This window comes from Anopheles ziemanni, assembly GCF_943734765.1.
Source record: "Anopheles ziemanni chromosome X unlocalized genomic scaffold, idAnoZiCoDA_A2_x.2 X_unloc_136, whole genome shotgun sequence".
NCBI lineage: Eukaryota > Metazoa > Arthropoda > Insecta > Diptera > Culicidae > Anopheles > Anopheles ziemanni.
In genome coordinates, this window is record NW_026689748.1 from 15,215 (window position 1) to 22,500 (window position 7,286).

Below are 7,286 nucleotides of genomic sequence, written 5' to 3' on the forward strand. Positions count from 1 at the left end.
AATCGGTACTATAGAACCCTCGTGGTTCTACACAAAGACTTTATGTTAGGGGTTCAAGCCCCATAGTACTCAAACGGTGACAGTAGCAAATATCCCAAAACGAACGTGAATCTTATTCACAAGAGTACGAACATAAAGGAACACGGACCAAGCGTACCGAGAGAATCGGTACTATAGAGCCCTCGTGGTTCTACACAAAGACTTTATGTTCGGGGTTCACACCCCAAATCGAACGTGGAATTTACTTTCTGATGGTCATGCGGTCGTCCAAAGGGGTCTAGTATCCTGGGATGACAAGCATCACGGGCACAGCTCGTATCAAAACAGTCGAAGAGGCCCGCGAAAGCTTGCTTTCCATGGCTATGCGATGCACAAATTGAGTTTACTCACCGTAGTATAAAACGAACGAACCGAACCTATCCGAGTAGGGATAATGGGCGCAGTAACATACTTCTGTGACCCAGCGAGAGTTGAACGAGGTGACATGAACTGTCAGTGGCTTATATCAGATGGGATACATACATGAGATTGCTTTCAAATCTACACTCGAAAACCTAACCAAGTAAAAGCGAACGTGGGGAGGATTCGAAACTGGTAACGAAATCTTAAGCTGGAAAGAGTCATCACTATGGATACATATTATGCGAAACCAATCAAGTGCTCAGTACTGATCCAAAACCTAAGAGCACTAGTGAACACCTTATTCTCACCCTAGTTCACATCCAAGTGATCGACCACGTGTGTGAAGCAAAGACCAATCGAATTCCTCAATGAACCGAACACTATGAACAAATGGCCAAAAACGTTATAACTATCCAAACATCCTACTATCTAGCGAAAGTCATCACGATGGAACCATACCATGATCTTTAACCTATAGCGCTCACCATATTCCTACCCAGAGTGCAAGTGAACAGATTGCCCACCCGTACCCAGTTCACAACCACGTGATCGACTAACATACCGAGGTTACCACAAGTCAAAGTTATACGTTTACAAGCGCAAGACCAATCGAAAACCCCGAAAGCAATCTCGACCCAAAATGTATTATCCGTGAGTGTAGTCGAGTCTCGTACTCGTCATCTGTAATCGTCGGATAGAATATCCAGTACACGGTTGTCTTTCCAAATGAAATCTACATACAGAACTCGCTCTTGGCAAATGGGTGGCAATGGCGCAATCAGGAGCGAGTTCCCGTCCGGGTGCCAAGTGATTGGCAAATGTCTGGGGGAAAGCAACCATATGTTGATTTGTCTGTTAGTGTACTGGGTGTTTGAGGTATGTAGTATCCACGCTTGGTTGGGTGTGTCAGAGGACCATGGATGCGTTCACAACCCCAATTGGGGTACATCGGGAATGATTTTGTGGAACCGATGTGCCCGGCACACACTAAGTTTTGTTGCAAGTTAATAGTGTGCCATGTCCGGGGGGGTTGTGATTAAACTCTGGTGAATTGCGTACTGTGGTGATTGGGGTATGAAAGCCCCGCAGTTGCAATGATCGGACGCGCCTAGCGTGTCCTTTAGTTGATGGTAGGGAAATGAAGGCCCTTGTCAGCTCACCTAAGTATTCATGGAAGTTTGGCATAAGGTCGCTGTGGTAGGGGTATGAAGGCCCCGTCAGCGCATGCACAATCGGGCGCACGAGCGCTTAGCGGAGTCGAATGCCGCTCAAGTGCCGGTCCGGTGCATCGGGTGTGTGTGATACGAGGGCAATGAGGTTCGCACGGGGGCTCGCCTCCCGTGTGCTACCGGACTTGACAACATATAGAACGTGGTGTTTGCTCCTCCGGGTGCAATGGGACAATGAACATTCGAACGCAAAGTCGGAATTCTGGTTGATCCTACCAGTAATATACGCTCGTCTCAAAGGTTAAGCCATGCATGTCTAAGTACAAACAGATTTAATGTGAAACCGCATAAGGCTCAGTATAACAGCTATAATTTACGAGATCATCAACCTAGTTACTTGGATAACTGTGGAAAATCTAGAGCTAATACATGCAACATGCCAGGACCCTCGCGGGAACTGGTGCACTTATTAGTCAAACCAATCGCGGGTTCTCCGTGTCATTGAGTTGAAGTCTGGATAATGATGCTGATCGTATGGTCTCGCACCGACGACAGATCTCGCAAATATCTGCCCTATCAACTATGGATGGTAGTATAGAGGACTACCATGGTTGCAACGGGTAACGGGGAATCAGGGTTCGATTCCGGAGAGGGAGCCTGAGAAATGGCTACCACATCCAAGGAAGGCAGCAGGCGCGTAAATTACCCAATCCCGGGACGGGGAGGTAGTGACGAGAAATAACAATATGAAACTCTTTAATGATGTTTCATAATTGGAATGAGTAGAGCATAAATCCTTCTACGAGGATCAAGTGGAGGGCAAGTCTGGTGCCAGCAGCCGCGGTAATTCCAGCTCCACTAGCGTATATTAAAATTGTTGCGGTTAAAACGTTCGAAGTTGATACTTGTCCAACACAGTCCGGCTCCGCCGACCCGGTCAACCCGTGGTCGGTGGGCCAAGTCGGAATCTGGTTGCGACTCAATGGTGTGGTAGGGCACCAAGTCTGTGTCATGGTGTGCCCTTCAACGGGTGCAAGTGTAACATAGAGCTCGACCGCTCACGTTTACCTTGAACAAATTAGAGTGCTTAAAGCAGGGTGCCCAAACGCCCTAGAATAATCTTGCATGGAATAATGGAATACGACCTTGGTCTAATCTTTCATTGGTTTGTACTCAGACCGGAGGTAATGATTAACAGAAGTAGTTGGGGACACTAGTATTACGGCGCGAGAGGTGAAATTCGTAGACCGTCGTAAGACTAACTAAAGCGAAGGCATTTGTCAAGGATGCTTTCTTTAATCAAGAACGAAAGTTAGAGGATCGAAGGCGATTAGATACCGCCCTAGTTCTAACCGTAAACGATGCCAACTAGCAATTGGGAGACGCTACAACCAGGTGCTCTCAGTAGCTTCCGGGAAACCAAAGTCAGGTTCCGGGGGAAGTATGGTTGCAAAGTTGAAACTTAAAGGAATTGACGGAAGGGCACCACAATGAAATGGAGCTTGCGGTTCAATTTGACTCAACACGGGAAAACTTACCAGGTCCGAACTTATGGAGGTGAGACAGATTAATAGCTCTTTCTCAAATTTAAGGGTAGTGGTGCATGGCCGTTCTTAGTTCGTGGATTGATTTGTCTGGTTAATTCCGATAACGAACGTGACTCACATATGCTAACTAGAACGCAGTCAGCGTTAATGCGTCGATGCCGATTGGAACGGGTTAGGACCTTTCGGTGGAGTATGACCTGACACCTTCGCTGTTCGTGTGCGCAAGTGCACTTACGGTACGCTGCTTAGCAGGACAATTTGTGTTTAGCAAAATGAGATCGAGCGATAACAGGTCCGTGATGCCCTTAGATGTTCTGGGCTACACGCGTGCTACAATGTGGGTAGCAGCGTGTCTCCTATTCCGAGAGGAACGGGAAATCACTCAAATACTCACTTAGTAGGGATTATGGATTGCAATGGTCCATATGAACTCGGAACTTCTAGTAAGTGCTGGTCATCAGCCAGCGTTGAATACGTCCCTGCCCTTTGTACACACCGCCCGTCGCTACTACCGATGGATTATTTAGTGAGGTCTTTGGAGATGATCGTTCGCTGGATCCTCGTGAACCGCGTCTGCTTTATCGAAGTTGACCGAACTTGATGATTTAGAGGAAGTAAAAGTCGTAACAAGGTTTCCGTAGGTGAACCTGCGGAAGGATCATTAGTGGCCAAGTGATCCTTCCAGAAGTCCGAACCTGCGGGTTGAGACTTCGGCACAAGTTGCCATATGATAATTGACGAAACACTATAGAAGTCCGAACCTGCGGGTTGAGACTTAGGCACAAGTTGCCATATGAACATTGACGAAACACTATGAAGTCCGAACCTGCGGGTTGAGACTTAGGCACAAGTTGCCTTATACATGACTTCGAACAAATACACAAGTCCGAACCTGCGGGTTGAGACTTAGGCACAAGTTGCCATATGAAAGTTGACGAAACACTAACAAGTCCGAACCTGCGGGTTGAGACTTAGGCACACGTTGCCTTATACATGACTTCGAACAAATACACAAGTCCGAACCTGCGGGTTGAGACTTAGGCACAAGTTGCCTTATACATACATTGGCCAAATAAACAGAAGTCCGAACCTGCGGGTTGAGACTTAGGCACAAGTTGCCATATTATATTCGATCAAACACTAAGTAGTCCGAACCTGCGGGTTGAGACTCAAGACCGTAACAAGATGTCACTATACAAGTCCGAACCTAAGGGTTGAGACTTAATGCGATCTAGATACCAAGTTGACATCCAATACCTGTTGAGCAAAACCAAAGATTCCCTGTTCTCGAATGATTACACTATATAACAGGGAATCATGAAGAAATCAAGCAAGCGTGAAACAAAGTCATCACTTGGGCATGCTCGATAGCCAACCACATGACCTTAACCTAAGAGAGCATGCAAACCACATGATACCTATAAACGATTAACCCGCCCTAGTTCAATCGTTCACCAAGTGATGACTTCAGTATGGCTAAGAGAAAAACTTTTAAATGGGAAAAACTCTAAGTCCGAACCTCCGGGTTGAGACTTCCGCGTCGGAGGTGGGCGCACCTCCTATCCGAAAGATGATGAATCAGGGGTGTTCGGTCAGCAATGGTCGGATGCCCCGTCGTAGTCCAACTATGACAATCAAAGTCAAGACCTCCGGGTTGAGACTTTCCGCGAGTACAAGCATAAAGGAACACGGACCAAGCCGTACCGAGAGAATCGGTACTAGAGCCCTCGTGGTTCTACATTGAGAGAGCCCTCGTGGTTCTCATTAGGGGCTTTATGCAAGTCGTACTCAATACTGTGGTGTGAAGTATAAAGTATAGTCTTCGCCTGGTCCACGCTGCTTCGGCGGTCCTGGGTAAGATAGTTAATTCTAGCTTGCCCTATAGTGGAATGAGGACACTTAATGCTTCGTCTTTTAGCGGCGGCTAGACTCCTCCTCACGGGGAACGAGTTGACGCGCACAGCGGCGGCTTACGCACTATGGCAATCATGGATGCCTGAAGATTCCGTGAAGTTCTCCCCTGGTCCACGCTGCCTCGGCAGTCCTGGGTAAAATGGAATATTTCCAGCTTGCCCTATAGTGGAAGAGGACTATCCAACAATACAAAGTCAAGACCTCCGGGTTGAGACTTTCCGCGTCGGTGGTGTCGCGCACCGCCTATCCGAAAGATGGTGTAACAGGGGTGTTCGATCAGCAATGGTCGGATGCCCCGTCATAGTCCAACTATGACAACCAAAGTCAAGACCTCCGGGTTGAGACTTTCCGCGTCCGGAGGTACGCGTACCGCCTACCCGAAAGATGGTGTGCTTCTGGGGTATTCGATGAGTCGGATACCCCGTCGTAGTCCAACTATGACAATCAAAGTCAAGACCTCCGGGTTGAGACTTCCGCGTCCGGAGGTACGCGTACCGCCTACCCGAAAGATGGTGTGCTTCTGGGGTATTCGATGAGTCGGATACCCCGTCGTAGTCCAACTATGACAATCAAAGTCAAGACCTCCGGGTTGAGACTTCCGCGTCCGGAGGTACGCGTACCGCCTACCCGAAAGATGGTGAATCAGGGGTGTTCGATCAGCAATGGTCGGATGCCCCGTCGTAGTCCAACTATGACAATCAAAGTCAAGACCTCCGGGTTGAGACTTTCTGCGAGTACAAGCATAAAGGAACACGGACCAAGCCGTACCGAGAGAATCGGTACTAGAGCCCTCGTGGTTCTACATTGAGAGAGCCCTCGTGGTTCTCATTAGGGGCTTTATGCAAGTCGTACTCAATACTGTGGTGTGAAGTATAAAGTATAGAGTCCTCCACTGGTCCACGCTGCTCCGGCGGTCCTGGGTAAGATAGTTCATTCTAGCTTGCCCTATGTGGAAGAGGACTCAATACCCTACCTGTTGAGCTTGAAACAAAGTCATCACTTGGGCATGCTCATATTGCCATACAATATTCCATTATCTACTAATGAGCATGCAGCTATATGATTATAACCTGTAAACGATTACCCCGCCGTAGTTCAGCGCTTCAACCAAGTGATGACTTCAGTATGGCTAGTGTGTGAAGTATAAAGTATAGTCCTCCCCTTGTCCACACTGCTTCGGCGGTCCTGGGTAAGATAGTTAGTTCTAGCTTGCCCTATGTGGAAGAGGACACCATACTTAATACTGTGGTGTAATGAACAAAGTATAGTCCTCCACTGGTCCACGCTGCTTCGGCGGTCCTGGGTAAGATAGTTCATTCTAGCTTGCCCTATGTGGAAGAGGGCATACAAGACAAAGTATAGTTCTCCCCTGGTCCACGCTGCTTCGGCGGTCCTGGGTAAGATAGTTAAATCTAGCTTGCCCTATGTGGAAGAGAGCATACATGAACCAAGAACGAAGGTTATGATCGAGGAATGATTCGACAACTAACCGATGGTATGAAATGTGAAGAATTCAAGCAAGCACACAATCAAGTCATCACTTGGGCATGCTCGATAGCCAACCTCATGACATTAACCTAGTAGAGCATGCGAAAACCAATATATATGTAAACGATGCCCCTCCCTAGTTCAGCGCTTCAACCAAGTGATGACTTCAGAATGGCTAAATCAAATCGGTTCAAAACATACCATCGGTACCCTATTGAAACACACAAGTCGATATCAAACCTCATGATTGTGTAGTCCTCCACTGGTCCACGCCGCTTCGGCCGTCCTGGGTAAAATGGAACATTCCAGCTTGCCCTATGTGGAAGAGGGCACATTACTCAATACTGTGGTGTGAAGTATAAAGTTCAGTTCTCCCCTGGTCCACGCTGCTTCGGCGGTCCTGGGTAAGATAGTTCATTCTAGCTTGCCCTATGTGGAAGAGGACACTTAATACTTCGTCTCTAAGCGGCGGCTTGACTCCTCCCTACGGGGAACGGGTTTACGCGCACAGCGGCGGCTTACGCACTATGGCAGTCATGGATGCCTTACGTTTCTATGAAAAGTGTGTTCCTCCCCTGGTCCACGCTGCTTCGGCAGTCCTGGGTAAGATAGTTAGTTCTAGCTTGCCCTATGTGGAAGAGGACACGTAGACTTACTGTGGTGTGAAGTATAAAGTTCAGTTCTCCCCTGGTCCACGCCGCTTCGGCCGTCCTGGGTAAAATGGATTCATCCAGCTTGCCCTATGTGGAATGAGGACACTTTATGC